This window comes from Aethalodelphis obliquidens, unplaced genomic scaffold (genome assembly GCF_003676395.1).
Source record: "Aethalodelphis obliquidens isolate GAN/ISIS:26980383/991018 unplaced genomic scaffold, ASM367639v1 scaffold71, whole genome shotgun sequence".
Lineage (NCBI taxonomy): Eukaryota > Metazoa > Chordata > Mammalia > Artiodactyla > Delphinidae > Aethalodelphis > Aethalodelphis obliquidens.
Genome location: NW_020838015.1, coordinates 11,013,707 through 11,030,327, shown reverse-complemented (window position 1 = coordinate 11,030,327; position 16,621 = coordinate 11,013,707). Strand labels below are relative to the sequence as shown.

General features: G+C 38.9%; 1 protein-coding gene and 1 non-coding gene across 4 annotated transcripts in view; one reads left to right on the top strand and one right to left on the bottom strand.

Annotated features, from left to right (window-relative positions):
- The window catches only part of SHROOM4 (shroom family member 4), a 216,377-nt gene that overhangs the window by 136,453 nt on the left and 63,303 nt on the right, over positions 1-16,621 (top strand). The window lies entirely within an intron of this gene.
- LOC113612000 (U6 spliceosomal RNA) lies at positions 13,814-13,917 on the bottom strand. The gene has a single exon (XR_003429685.1). It is a non-coding gene; the product is annotated as a U6 spliceosomal RNA (small nuclear RNA).

The following is a 16,621-nucleotide window of genomic DNA, read 5'->3' as shown; positions in this document are numbered from 1 at the left end:
AAATATACTCTTACCATAAGATACAGCCGTTGCACTCCTTGGTATTTACCCAAATGAGATGAAAACTTATGTTCATTCAAAAACATGCACATGGGTGTTTATATAAGCTTTATTCATACTTGCCAAAACTTGGAAGCACCAAGATATCCTTCAGTAGATGAATGGATAAATAAACTATGGTACATCCACACAATGTAATATTATTCAGCATTATATATATGTGAGTTATCAAGCCATGAAAAGACATGGAAAAATCTTAAATGCATATTATTAAGTGAAAGAAGCTGATCTGAAAAGGCTATATAATGTATGATTCCAGCTATATGACATTCTTGAAAAGGCAAAACTATAGAGACAGTGAAAATATCAGTGGTTGCCCAGGGTTAGAGGGAAGGAAGGGAGGGATGAAAAGGCAGAACACAGGATTTTCAGGGCAGCGAAACTATTCTGATGACACTCTAATGGTGGATACATGTCATTATGCATTTATCCAAACCCATAGAATGTACAACACTGAGAGTAAACTATGTAAACTATGGACTTTGGGTGATAATGTTGTATCAAGGTAGGTTTATCAGTTGTAACAAATGTACCACTTTGGTGGAGGATATAGATAATGAGGAAGGTTATGCATGTGTAGGGGCAAGGGGTATATGGGAAATCTCTGTAACTTCTTAACTTTGCTGTGAATCTAAATCTACACTAAAAAATAGTCTTTTTACATTTTCTTTTCTAAAAAAATTTTATTGTAGTATAGTTGATTTACAGTGTTGTGTTAGTTTCAGGTGTACAGCAAAGTGAATCAGTTATACATATAAAAATCCAATGTCTTTTTTACAACAGCTAAACTAAGCAAACCTTAAGCACCAAAAGTGTTTCTTTTAGCTGATGAAAGAAACATATGAATCCTGAAGGCAGTCAGTATTTTATTTTTCACCAGTCCTTATTACTTAGCTTCTTCAAGCCCCAGTCTTAAACATGGATCCTAATGAGTATGCCAACCCTGGATCTTATTGCAAGTGTCCAGATCCCTTCTGGGGATTTGTCTCTGAACTGCCAGCTCTGGACTTCAGGCCAGTTTCTATTTTGAGTGAAAACTTCAATCTAGCAAGAGTGCATTGATTGCTTTCCAGCTAATCAAAGGGAAAGCATTGGTTGGCCGTTCTGGCATCCTTGTTCAGCTAAAAATGATTATGTCTCTGGCTCCTAATTCAAAGATATATTCTTCCTTTTTTTCCTGTGATGAGGGTGCAGAATTATCCTTCAATTTTGTTAAGTATAAAGTTAATGTGTGCCTTTGAATAGTCTTTGAGAAGTTATGAAGGGTAGTTTTTCTCTCTAGGGGAAGGAGCAGAACATCACCTGCCCTTCTCTTTCTCTCAGTCATAAAATTTGTGTGATTTAAATTTACATACAGTTGGTCTTCCCTGGTGGCGCAGTGGTTAAGAATCTGCCTGCCAATGCAGGGGACACGGGTTTGAGCCCTGGTCCAGGAAGATCCCACATGCCGTGGAGAAACTAAGCCTGTGCACCACAACTACTGAGCCTGTGCTCTAGAGCCCCTGAGCCACAACTACTGAAGCCCACGAGCCACAATTACTGAAGCCCGGGCGCCTAGATTCCGTGCTCCACAACAAGAGAAGCCACCGCAATGAGAAGCCTGCGCACCGCAACGAAGAGTAGCCCCCACTCGCCGCAACCAGAGAAAAGCCAGCACGCAGCAAAGAAGACCCAACACAGCCAAAATAAATAAATAAATAAATTTATATAAATAAATAAATTTACATACAGTGAAAGTTACTTACCTGAGGTTATCCCTCTTTGCACTTCAGGAATAGATTTCTTAAAGTACTCATGGCCCTTCCAACAGAATGGAACATTTGAAACAAAAATTCAAAACTAGTCTTGGTACATGAATTTTGTATGAAATTAGGAAAATTTTCTCTTGTGATATCCTTCCTTCTCTCTCTCTTTGTGTGTGTGTGTGTGTGTGAGAGAGAGAGAGAGAGAGAGAGAGAGAGAGATTCTTTGCTACTCTGTACTTCTTGGGAGAAGCTTGAGGTTTAATAAAGAAAAGTTTAAGGATGAGTGGAGGGAATTCCCTGGTGGTCCAGTGGTTAGGACTCCACGCTTCCATTGCAGGGAGCCTAGGTTCAGTCCCTGGTTGGGGAACTTAGATCATGCAAGCTGCACAGCCAAAAAAAAAAAAAAAGGATGAGTGGAGAAGGGCACTCATGAAGTGATAGAGAGTATGGCTGATCTCTTATATGTGATTCAGGATCACGATTATGATGAATCCTTCCAAACACGAAGAATGAAGAATTGCTAGAAGCCCTTTGTCATGCCACAGTAAAAATAATTTCTTCTTTCCTCCCTAATGATTATCAGGGTAAACACTTGCAATAGCCATTGGTTTGCCATAACTAGACAGGGAAAGTAGCTCTGCGTTGCCTGTGTATTATATCCGAGGATCTAAGTGGCTTGCTTGGCCTGAAACCTTGTGTGATCGTGAGAACTTAATTAGTAATAGCACCCTTACATCTACTGAATCCTTACCAAAGTTTTACAAAGTATGTATTATGTGAGGAAACCAAGGCTCAGAATGGACATGTCAGTTGTCTTAAGCCACATAGCTAATAAGTGTCAGAGCTGGGACTCGAATCCAGTCTCTGTGTGTGACTCCAGAATCCATCTCTTTCTCCTGTATTAACATTGCTGTGAATTCCAGTCATAGGGACTATCATAGTTCTACAACTCACTGAGATAGTGCTGTATCAGTTCTCTACCAAGTAGTTGGTTTGAAAATGTTAAGACCAGTAAGGATGAACTGAGTTCTCCACAGGGCTTTGGATTCAGGCCGAAGGGTTTCTCCAAGGTGCCTTCCCACCTAAGTCTGAAGAGGTACAGCCAGAACCATGATTACTTTCAGATTTAATAGACATTCTGTAAATGTTAGTTCTGTCCCCCTATCCCAGCACTTACTGTGGGTCAGATGCAGTGCTTGGAGCTCTCAAGTGCATCATGTCATTTAATCATCACAGCTCTCTTATGAGGTATAGGGATGAATATATCCCTATATTACAGATGAGGAGATGGAGGTACAAAGAAATGAAATAACTGACATGTCCACTATCTCATAGCCAGGTCAATCTGACTCCATAGTATGTAGTTAGCTGTCTGTAATACCTCATTGGTGCCTACCTACCTGCTTACCTACTATTTTGCTTCTGTCTCTGTAACATTTTCCGAGGCTTTAAATTTTCCGAGGCTTTAAATATATTGGTTGAGATCTTCAAGAAATCCTTGTATGACTTTAAAAATCCTTATGCTGTGCATGCTTTCTCCCTTGCTTCACCCTGTTAGTATTATCCTCAGCAGTAACCTTGCACTCCAGTAGAGCCCAGAGCAAAAGGAAGTGTAAGAAGTAGTCTGAGAGGACAAATGAATCTTTCTCAGTCATCCAGGCTTAAGCTTTGCCTTGACCTGGGATACTTGCTAATCTTGACAGAAGAATAATCTGAGTTAATTGGCTCTTAGATAGGGTGAGAGTTAAGATTCTAGGAATGGGTCTGTTTGCAGCTGAACTGATGGGTTTTGGCACCTAAATAAAGACATCCAGTAGCCGTCTGCTGGGTGAAGGCATCTTCCTTTCTTACCTGAAGCTGGGTCAGTCTCAGTCAGTGGGAAAGTGTTGTCATTTGTACTCTGCATTCCTCCTGTTTCTTTGGGTTGTGCTATGTTTAATAAAGCATGCATTAGGAGATATTGAAAAAAGAGTTTTTAATCTAGTCTTTTTCTCCCAGAAAGTTTAAATTGCCCCCAAAGTGCGTGTGTGTGTGTGTGTGTGTGTGTGTGTGTGTGTGTGTATAGACCAAATATCACTGAAGAAGTTGACACATTATTACATGTAGGTTATTGCATTTGTAGAACAAAATCTCCTTTAAGTGATATATCTACTATGTGTCATAAAAATTAATTCACTTGATGTGAGTGTGTTTTCATTTTGGGTGTCCTTAATAGGGAAATATATTCTGGTAGATTACAGTGTTTCTAAATAATAAATCATAAACACCAATAAAAGAAAATAGCTAAAATGTGCATATTTGAGAGTCGATTGTATGTTGATTAACCTTATGTGCTTTTGCCATAATTCTTACTATTGCCATTTTCCTTTGCTGGCAAACAATTCATTTTTGGAACATAAGATGCATAATTATGAATGTTAATATAGCACCCTGCTGCATCTCATCTCTATTTGCATTATGCCACAAGTTTACTTCGGGGACACACAGGTACTTTCTCTCATTATTCATAGTAACTGTAATTAGACACTAAACTTGAGATATAAATATATTTATTATTTACCTATTTTGTTAGTCACAATTTTTTCTTACATCAAGACTATAGAAAAACCATGTTTATAATTCAACTAAGAACCATAGGAGCCTGTTTAAAAATTAAAAATGAAAGAAAGGAATCTGTATTATGGAGGATAGAGCAGTGGACTTGGGGGTTTTCATTGTAGGCTCTGAGTACTCAGTAGAAATACTGGACAAGTCTTTAACCATCTCATAGTCTTGTACTTATGAGTAATTCAGGGCAGTAATTCCCACCTGACAGGGATCTGGTAAGGATTAAATAGGTACTTCATGAGATTGTGCCTACAATAGTACTTGATACTGGGTAATAACTAGTGAATGTGTACTGTTTTTAATATGACATTTGAAAGTGAAAAAGAAAGTAGGCATTTTCTAAACATTAATTCACCAAATATCTCTTTAAATACCAAGTTCTCATGATATGATTTCATTGATTTAATAAGTGTTTTTGAGTTTGAGTGCTTAGCATGTATATAGCAATATGTTAAACAATGTAGTGGGGCTCACAGCAGGAGTATTTCCACCCCTGAACTCTAGTGGATGGAGATAAGACATATATAGGTAAAATGGTTGAGAAAGGAAGTAGGTGATTGACAAAATGAGTGATACCAGCAGCAAGTGGTTATGAAAATTGGAAGAAGAACATCACAAGGAACTTGAACAAAAGAAGGGGAGGTTGGCTCAATTCCTAAATGGTATGTGGGAAGGCATGAAGAGAGGATGGAGAGAAATGTAGATGCAGGTTTGAGGAATATTAAGAAAGCCCATCCAAATTTACCCATCAGTGAGAGGTAAATTTGAACTAATAGAAGGCCCAGTAAAGCAAAGTTTATCTAGTAGGCAGTGAGGAGTCATTGCAGGATTGTGAATAGGTGAATAAGAATGAAATTTGTATTTGTGGGAAATTGGTGTGGGTTGGACTGGATGTAGGGAGGCCATGTGACATGCCTGCTTTTGCAAAGTAGTGACAGTAGGAATGGACAGGACGAGTTAATGAGGGAGATATTTCAAAGCCAGGACTTGGTGAGTGATTCAATATAAAGGCCGAAGAAGAGAAGGAAACAATGGTTACAAGGTTTGAGCCAGTCAGACCTTTAAGGATTTAAGACAAAATAAAAAGATAAATTAGGAAGAGCTAGGCTTGATGTCAGTGTTTGTTTGGTTTTTGTTTTGTTTTGTCTTTAGTTTGAGGGGATTGATGGGATATGTAGAGATTCAACTGGCAGTTGTAGAGCATAGGTAGAAGTGGTGTGTTGTTTAGGTCCAGATCAGGACCAGAGATTGTCCTAGGCCTATTGAATGTTACTCCTAATCTAAACTGATCTCAATTACACATAAATATCTTCTGGTGGTCACTTCATCCTAAAAATATCAGCTCTCATTAACTTTCATCCTCCATTTTCTTCTTCTCATTTTCTCACTGAAGTGTGCCTTCTTCCACTACATGACAGTCTTCTCTATAGTTCCAGATGAATTAGTATCCTGCAGATTGAGAAAAAAAACATCAAGGAGCATCTCTTTTTTCTCCTTTTCCAGTGGGCAATTTTTCAATAGCAGTTTTTCAGCAGTACAGTGGAAGGAATACAATGGAAGGTACATAGCCATTGGTATATAACAGCACTGGTGTCAAATCACATATCAGCTGGCTGACCTTTAGCAAGTTAGTTAACCAAAATTTCCTCATCTTCAAGATAGGAATAATGGTATCTACGTTATAGAGTTATATGAGTAAATGAGGTAATATGTATAAAGCCCTTTGAAAATAGTTGTTGCTTAATTAATATTGGCCCTATTGAACTTTTTTCTGGAAATTTCTTCTCTTTGATTATTAAATATATCTTTCTCCTGGTTTTCTTACTACTACTTATTTTCAGCTCTCTTTCCTTAATTTGTCTGTTAACTACAGTATACCTTAGAAGAGTGGTCCTCAAACTTGAGTGTGCATTAGAATCCTCTGGAGGGTTTGTTAAGGAACATATTTCTCCCCCCACCAAGTTTCTGTTCCAGTCAGGGTCCAAGATGTTCTCAGGTAATGCTGGTGCTGCTGGTCTGAGGACTGAACTTTGAGAACCACACTAACCTAGAGTTCAGCCTCAGACCCTCTTTTTCATTCTATGAACTTTTCTTGAGAGGCTTTAGGTATCACTGATGACTCTCAGATTTCTATATCCAGAGAAGACCACACTACTAGACGCCAGATTATCATTTTCAACTGCATGTTACACTTTGCCACCAAGTTGTCTCCCAAACATATCATAATTCAACATGCCCAAGCTGATTCTAAAGTACATATGGAAATATAAATCTGTAAGATTAGTCAGGAAAGGTCTGAAAAAGAAGAGTAATAAGGGAGAAAGGAACCAGTCCTGTTGAAACATATTATAAAACTACAGTTATTAAAATAGTTTGGTACTACCACATGAATACAGATCAATGGACCATAATTGAGCCTAGGAATTGATCCAAAGACATAATTTAGATATTTTAATATATGATTTTATTATTAAATATTAAAGGTCTCTCTAAGCAAGACACAAAGGAAGCCATAAAGGAGAAAATTGTTAAATTTGACTACATGAAAGTTAAAATTTACAGCACCACAAAAATACAGAAACAGAATCCAAAGACAAAAAACTGGGAAGAAGGATTTGCACCTGATATGGGAAAGGGCTGGTTCCCTGTATATATAAAGAGCTCTTGAGATTGAGAATCACTTAGAAAAATACCCATAAACCATTATTAAAAAAGAGGAGAAAAGGACCTAAACAGCCAGTCCAGGGGAAAAGAAAATTGGCTTATAAAAATAAACAGAAAGATGCTCAGCAACACTCATAATTAAAGGAATATAGGTTAATTTAAGCAACAGCCCTCACCTTAAGATACAACTTTCACCAGTCAGAATGGCAAAAATCAGAGCATGTAATATACAATTTTTGGCAAGCATGTGGAGAAATGCACACTCTTACACCCTGCTATATACCTTGCTACTCAAAGCATGACCCTTGAACAAGCAGGATCTGCATGAACTGAGAACTTGTTACAAATGCAGCCCCATCCCAGACCTACTAGACCAGAATCTGCATTTTAACGAGATCCCTAGGTGATTTGTTTGCACATGAAAGTTTGAAAAGCACTGCTCTAATACACTGTTGGAGGAAATGCAAATTAGCATAACCTCTTTGGATTTCAGGAGACTTTATCACAATTAAACATTCATATGCTCTGAACCAGAATTCCAGTTACAGGAATTTATCTAACAGATATAATCATATATGTGTGTGAAGAGATGTTCAAAGATATTCATTGCAGCATTATTTGTATTAACAAAAAATTAGAAACAACCTTAGTTTTCATTAATTTGGTAAAGGTTAAATGAATTATGAAAAAGTCACACAAGTGCAACACTAGGCAGTTATTAAAAATTTGTGAAAAAGTACATGCAGATACAAAATTATCTCCAAGATATATTGTTAAACACCAACAAGCAAGGTTCTGAACAGTATTCTAGTATGCTTTTTTTTGTATTCTGTTATTATAATTCCGATTTTACAGATAATGTAAGTGAGGCAGAGATGTTAAATAACTAGCCCAAGGCCACACAGCCAGCAGTGGCAGATTCAAATCTAGACAGTCTGGTTCCAGAGCTTATGTTCTTAACAGTATGCCATACTGCTGCTCTGGGATAAACAAGAACCTGTTAATGATGGTTTCCCCCAGAGTATGGGGAACTCATTTTTCATTGTATATGCTTTTGTACTGTTTGAATGGTTTACCTTTTGCAAGTATTGATTTAAAAAATAAAAACTTAAAAATCGACTTGTCCAAAATTGGACTAATTTCCCTCCCCACTCTTCTTGGTGACAGGCTCAATTATTTGTTTGTTTGTTTGTGTTTTAATCTTTCAATAAGGTTTTATTTTCTCCATAAATGTCTTACACATTTTTATTTAGATTTATTCCTAGGTAGTTTTTTTTCCATTTTATTTTTTTAGGATTTCTTAGCATCATTCTTATTACTTTTTTTTTTAACATCTTTATTGGGGTATAATTGCTTTACAATGGTGTGTTAGTTTCTGCTTTATAACAAAGTGAATCAGTTATACATATGTTCCCATATCTCTTCCCTCTTGCGTCTCCCTCCCTCCCACCCTCCCTATCCCACCCCTCCAGGCGGTCACAAAGCACCGAGCTGATCTCCCTGTGCTATGCGGCTGCTTCCCACTAGCTATCTACCTTACGTATGGTAGTGTATATATGTCCATGCCTCTCTCTTGCTTTGTCACAGCTCACCCTTCTCCCTCTCTATATCCTCAAGTCTGTTCTCTAGTAGGTCTGTGTCTTTATTCCTGTCTTACCCCTAGGTTCTTCGTGACATTTTTTTCCCTTAAATTCCATATATATGTGTTAGCATATGGTATTTGTCTTTCTCTTTCTTTTTTTTTTCTGACTTACTTCACTCTGTATGACAGACTCTAGGTCTATCCACCTCATTACAAATAGCTCAATTTCATTTGTTTTTATGGCTGAGTAATATTCCATTGTATATATGTGCCACATCTTCTTTATCCATTCATCCGATGATGGGCATTTAGGTTGTTTCCATCTCCGGGCTATTGTAAATAGAGCTGCAATGAACATTTTGGTACATGACTCTTTTAGAATTATGGTTTTCTCAGGGTATATGCCCAGGAGTGGGATTGCTGGCTCATATGGTAGTTCTATTTTTAGTTTTTTAAGGAACCTCCATACTGTTCTCCACAGTGGCTGTACCAATTCACATTCCCACCAGCAGTGCAAGAGTGTTCCCTTTTCTCCACACCCTCTCCAGCATTTATTCTTTCTAGATTTTTTGATGATGGCCATTCTGACCAGTGTGAGATGATATCTCACTGTAGTTTTGATTTGCATTTCTCTAATGATTAATGATGTTGAGCATTCTTTCATGTGTTTGTTGGCAGTCTGTATATCTTCTTTGGAGAAATGTCTATTTAGGTCTTCTGCCCATTTTTGGATTGGTTTGTTTGTTTTTTTGTTATTGAGCTGTATGAGCTGCTTGTAAATTTTGGAAATTAATCCTTGAAGTGAGAAATATGGCAGACACTCTGGGCTCCTTCCTCTACCCCTCATATTTTGTCCAACTGGGAACCAAGATTTATTGGTTCTACCTCCTAGACCATTCTCAGACAAGCCTCAAATCTGCCTTGCCACTCTATCCCTGAATCATAGATCACTTTGGACTATAACATTCATTTCCTAACTGGTACACCTGCTTCTTTTCTCCCTAAAAATGTTAGAGATACATCTTTCCAAAATGCAAATCTGATTCTGCCATTGTCATGCTTACAATTTTTCACTGGCTCCCCAGTGCCTGTGGGAAAAGTCCAAACTCATTAGCATGGCAACCTGGGTCTTCTGCGTTCTGGCCCAGCCTGCCTCTCTCTCTAGCCTTACCTCCCACCACCCCTCCTCATACACCCTACTATTTTTTCCCCACATTTCCATGATTTTTACATACTACTCCTTCTATAAAAGTATGTTTTATCTTGGTAAATTCCTACCCTTCCTTCAAGACCAGACCTCAAGCATGACTTCCTTTATGTGGGTTTTTCTGGCCGCCGGCTATTAGACATTATGTATTCTGTACCAGGCAGGTTAGGATACCCTAAAGTCCCGTGGCCTCTCAGTTTCCCACAGGAAATGTCTCCACTATCAAAGCACTCCTGTCTGAATGCTGTGCATTCACATTCCTCATGGACTCCCAACATGGATGCAGTATCCTGCAGCTGTTTCTCTAGCTCTCTCCCTAGCTAGTTCAGTCTTCTCCCCAGGTCTCCCATAGGCCCCAGAACTCTTCTTGGTCACCCAGGACATCTGGGAGACTTTTTCTTTTATTCTCAATTGTAGATTCATCATGCCCCCCTTCCCATCCTTCTATCTCTACCTGTAGGTGAGGCAGGTTAGAATAGTGGTTAAGAACATGGGCTTTGGAGCCAGGCTGCCTGTGTTTGAATACGATCCCTGTGACTTTGCAGTTCTGTGATCTTGGGCAAGTTACTCAACCTCTCCAAACCTCTGATTTTCCTCTCCGCACAATGGAGATGAGTAGCACCTGCTTCATAGGGTTGTTATGAGTATTAAATATTTTAATATTTGTAATACATAGTGAACACTATAAGTGCTTTTGATATAAAAATGCCTAAAGTATGGCGTGGAAGAATCTTTTTAAATTGGCATAGGAGGCAGGCCTTTTTCTCCTTTGGAGCCCTTTTCTACTAAAGATGGCTGGTTAGTATTAGGAACAAGTATACATGAGTCAGCAAGAATCCCCACCCCTTTTCAAGTCTCCTGTAATTCTGGCTTGTTTCCCTAAATGGATGACAGATTGAAGCTTCTTGAGGGCAAGGATCATAGTGTAGACTTTTTAAGACTCCTTGGCACCTGTTAAACACATGATAGACACATTTATTCCCATCAGTCTTACAATTAAATCCAAGTCCTTACAATGACCCACTCACCTGGCCCTTGGCTCCTTCCTCAACCTCGTTTCCTATGCTTCTTTGTCTTGTTCATTCTCCTCCAGCCACACTGGCTTTCATGGTTCTTGGACCATGGCAAGCTGATCCTACCTTGGGACCACTGCCCTGGCTGATGCCTCTGCCTAGAACATTCTTCCCTCAGATATTCACCTGGCTCCTTCCCTGACTTTAAGTCGCTGCTCAGATATCACCTCTTAATAGAGGCCTTCCCTGACCACACTCTAAAATAGAATCGGCCCTCACATAGCCCTGTCTGACAGTTTACCCCTTACCCTGCTTTCGCTGTCTTCATAGCACTTAGCACTACCTGTCATATTATATATTGAGTTGAGCCCCCTGAGGTCTGTCTAGTCTGTTTTATTCATTGGTTTGTCCCCGGCACCTTGAACAGTGCTTTCTTGGCTCTCAATAACTAATGAATGAAAGAATCAATGAATGAATAAATAAAGGAATGAATTCAATGCAAGTACCTGTGTAGAAAGGGAAATACAACAAATTCTGTTCACTCCTAGAATTTTGAAAATTTTATAATTTTCAGTCCATGATTCTGTCTTTCAGCTTTAGCATTTTCAAATTAAATCCATATCCATGTATGGGTTTTGTTTCAATTTTATAAACATCACCTTGACAAAAGTTAAAATCCAATATAAATCAAGTCCAATTTTACAAAAAAAATGCTGATTTGTTTGTTCTCCATCCCATGGGGAAGGAATGTGTATGATTGTGTGTGTGTGTGTGTGTGTGTGTGTGTGTGTGTGTGAGAGAGAGAGAGAGAGAGAGAGAGAGAGAGAGAGAGAACGAGAACAGTTACCTGCAGTGAGGAAATTGGGTAGGGAGTAGGTTGGGGAGGTGGGAGTAGGGAGTCCAGGTTCCCCAGAAGGAAAATAATTTTGCAAATTGCTGTCTATTTTTTCTAAATTGTTGCTTCCAAATCCATTAGAAAACCAAACTGAAATCCAAAGAAATGAAAAGCTTGATGAACTAGAGGTTCGTAAACGTAAATACATCAGATCAGGGAATTTCTCAGCAGCTCATGCAGAGCATTGTGAAACCATGTGAAAGCTTTATGAAGAGAAACTTCAGCAAGGGGGACAGATATATGGCAGCTGCTTGCCAGCTCATATCTCCACTCAACACGGGAAGTTGTGATGTGGGAACTGCCCTTTTGGTTCTGGGATGCGCCTCGCCATGAAGTAGAATGTTCCTGCCCCTGGAGCCCAAATTCTATTCAAGCAGCTGCCCTCTATTGTGTACATAGCCACTGGAAGTTGAAGGAAGGTTCCCAGGCTCCCTTGGAAGACAAGACCCCACATAAGTCAAACCAGCAGCAGCCAGTATTTTAAAGAAGCCATTTGAAAATCTGTTTTCAAATGTATGATAGCATTCTTTAGAGTGATGTGTCTCAAACTTGAGCGTGCATCAGAATCACTTGGTGTGCTTGTTAAAATTCAGATGGCTGGGCTCTACTCTCAGAGTTTCTGATTCAAAAGGTCTGGAGTGGGGCCCCAGAATTTCATTTCTTACAAATTTCCCAGGTGATGCTCATGCTGATCTATTCGACAGACTTTGAGAACTACTGTTTAGGGACAAAAACACAGGAATTTGGAAGCAAAGAACTTGGATTCAAGCCTTGTATGATTTACTTCACCTCTGAACTTGAGTTTTTTCTTTTCTAACATGGAGTTTATAAGGTTGTTGGAAGGATTAAATAGAATGGTGTCTATGAAAGTTCTTTGTGAACTGTAAATATTAGCAGTTAAACGGCTTCACAAATAGTACTTGCTGCCACCACCCCCCCCCAGCAGATTTTCCTGTGCTTTGTCCCCTCTCCACACAACTTTGTCCCACCAAGTCCATCAGGCGCCTAGGAAAAACTAAAGCCAAGAAGGCCCTGAGTAGTAAAAAAAAATTTTAACCCACTGGGCATGGCCATAATGCTGACCTTGACTTGACCTCCCTTTTCCTCTGACTGGCCTCTTCTCAACTTGCTCCTCGTTCTTCCAGCCCTGGCCACCTCTCACAGCAAAGAACAGCAACTAGTGCTGACATTGGGGTAAAAAACTGTCAGATGGAATTTTTTTTAATTAGTAGCATAAACAGAGGAATCCACTGCCAAGCAGGAAAGCATTTGTTGGGGAAACCATTTTACTAGGTTGGTGGGCTCTGAGCTGATTTCCCTGAGGGCAAAATCCAGATGTTTGAAAGAGTTAAGTGGAATCATAAGTATAATTGCAGATTTCTAACTTAGGAATGTGTCAGACAGTTGTATTAGACAGTTGCCAGGGTAAATGATATGTCTGTGTAGAAAGGTGTCCTTTTTCTTTGGAAACCTTTTCTCATTCAAAACTAATACATGTGTAGTGTAGAAAATTTTGAAATTTTCTAAAGGTATAAAGAATTAAAATGACCCTTAATTCTGCCACACAGAGATAAATACTTAGTGGTAAGATATTGGTACATTTTCATTCAGCCTTTTAATATGTGTATGCTTATACATGAATATATGTGTATGGATATATATTTTTTGAATTGGGCTGGTACTACATAGAGGTTTGTATACTGTTTTTCACTTTTGTAATGGCAGACTATTATTCCTTCCTGTAGATATACAGTACTTCACCTAACTTCCTAAATGTTGAACAGTTAGGATATTCCTAATTTTACATTATAAATAACCCTGCATTCGATGACACTTCATGTACATAAATCAATGTGTGCATCTCTAATTGCTCTCTTAGGATAGAATCCTTGGAATGGAAAGATTAGATTAAAGGTAGGAACATTTTTAAAAACAAATATAATTCACCTACCATAAAATTCATTACTTTTAAGTGTGAGATTCAGTGATTTTTAGTATATTTACAAGGTTGTATGACCACCACCACTGTCTAATTCCAGAAAAAATAAGCAGTGCTTCACAAATTTGCATGTCATCCTTGTGCAGGAGCCATGCTGATATTCTCTGTATTCTTCCAATTTTAGTATATGTCAGCTAAAGCAAGCACTGTAGGAACATTTTTGTCTCTTGATGACATATGGCAAGTTTCCCTCTAGTAAATGTATACCCAATCCATTCCCATTCAGCAATGTATAAGAATGCCTCTTTCCCTGCAACTTTGCTGACACTTAGTTAAAAAAATATATTGCCAATATCATTGAAAAAGGCATTTTATTGTTTTGTATTCTTGATTAGCTCTTCTTCCTCTGTAACTGTTCTGTAGAGATATGTCATCCACCCTCTTTCCTTTGCATGCATTTACCATGGGCAGTCACATCCACTGCGACAGCCTCGGCTGCCTCCTCTCTGTGGATAATGATCACATGTCCATACCCTGCCCTAACCTCTTTCTGGCACTGCAGCCCAGATGTCAAGCTGCTTGCTGGACATGACTATCTACATTTTTTTTAACATCTTTATTGGAGTATAATTGCTTTACAATGGTGTGTTAGTTTCTGCTCTATAAGAAAGTGAACCAGCTATACACATACACACGTTCCCATATCTCTTCCCTCTTGCGTCTCCCTCCCTCCCACCCTCCCTATCCCACCCCTCTAGGTGGTCACAAAGCACAGAGCTGATCTCCCTGTGCTATGCGACTGCTTCCCACTAGCTATCTACCTTACGTTTGGTAGTGTATATATGTCCATGCCACTCTCTCGCTTTGTCACAGCTCACCCTTCCCCCTCCCCATATCCTCAAGTCCATTCTCTAGTAGGTCTGTGTCTTTATTCCCGTCTTACCCCTAGGTTCTTCATGACCTTTTTTTTTCTTAGATTCCATATATATGTGTTAGCATATTTGACAGCATATCAAACACGCTCATGTCTAAAATCAAACTCATGACTCCTGAAGCCAGCTCTGGCTCTCAACTTCCCTATCTGGATTAGTGATACCACCATTCTCCTAGGTGTTTCATGGTCACCTTAACTCCTCTCTCTACTCCATATTTAATTAGTAGTCCAAGCTTCTTGATTCTGTCTTTTGTGTCCTTCCTCACATCCTTCCCTTCTGCGCCACCCTCACTGTCACTGCTCTACTTCTACCTTTTATTATGTCTATTACACTAGCCTACTCACTTCACTATGCTTTCAGTATTTATCCATATAATTCATTCTACATGTGGCTATGAGAATAATCTTCCTAACATACGCTTTTACCATGTTGCTTTCCTATCCTGGAACCTCCAAAGCCTCTCTCTCGCCTATTGGTAAAGTAAATGCTTTATCCTGACACTTAAGGCCCACCGTGTTGTTGCATCATTCTAATTTTACTTCCTGTGTGCCTTACAGAAACTGTGTTCTTCCTTCAGCATATTCCTGCTTTATCCACTCTTGTTTTTGCAAAACCTGGCATGACCTCTTCCCCAGTCTCCTCCAGCTGAAATTGTCCTGAGTCTTCAAAATCAGAGGCTTTGTGAAGTCTTCCTTGATTCAATTAGCTGTACTTTCCCCTTTTTTTCCTCATTGTCTGGTTTTAGACAGCAATTTTATAGTGTTTTCAACAAAAAATTAAGGAAGCTTGCTTAATAATGTTTTTATTACATGAGTGGCTTTAAATTTTTATTGAAATATAGTTGATTTACAATGTTGTTGTGTTAGTTTCAGGTGTACAGCAAAGTGATTTGGATATGTATGTATGTATGTGTGTGTGTGTTCTTGTTTTGGATTCTTTTCCATTATAGGTTATACAGGATATTGAATATAGTTCCCTGTACAGTAAATCCTTGTTGTTCTCCTTTTTAAAACTCTCATTTTGTTAGCATTTCCTTTATGACACGATATTCTGCCCTGTTTAGTTACTTAGCTATTTTTATTCACCCCCTACCACACTATAAATTTCTTGAGCACAGGAATTATATCTTCTTCATTTTGGCATGTTCCATAGTACCTCTCCAAGCACGTTAAATGTAGATAGGAGCTCCATAAATGCTTGAATAAAAGAATGTTAAAGACTGCCAACTTTTTTTTTTAAGAACTACTAATGACTCAGTTTCGGGAATGAATTCTGTGCTAATGTACAGATGCCAGACAACCCAAATGTCATGGCTTATTCTTCTTTTTCCCTCACTATCCACAGCCAATCCATCAACAAATACTGTAAGCTCTACCTCTTCAAGATACCTCTAATCAAACCTCTTTTCTCTACCCCTACTGCTTCCTCCCTAGAACAAATCACCATTATCTCTTACCTATAAGAGCCTTTTTGAACTGGTTCCCTGGCTTCTACTCTTGTCCTGCGTAAATCTATCAGCCAAGTGAGATTTTTATACAACTTAGATCATGGTAGTCCTCTGTTTAACAACCTCCAGTAACTTACTTCCCACTACACTGAGAATAAAACACAAACTTCCTATCTTGGCCTTTGGAAACTCCATGATCTGGCCTTGGCACTTCACCAACCTCATGTCCCTGTACTGTCTACCTTGCTCACTGTGCTCCAGCTCTGCTGAGCATCAGCCATTCCTTACTGTCATGTTTGCTCAAAGCAGAGTGAGTAGGTTCTCTTGGTTCTATTTAGGTCCTCACTGTTATTGGACGTTGTCTTTGGGCTTCATGCCTTTAGCAGTGGAGATGACTCAGGGAGTGGCCAGAAGCAATTCTAAAGGCTTTGAGACTTGACTTTAGGCAAAACTTTGGTGGAGTCCATCATTTTGATGAAAATTGGTACTCCAATACTGAGTTTGAGCTGAAGGAGGTGTTTGGCTGA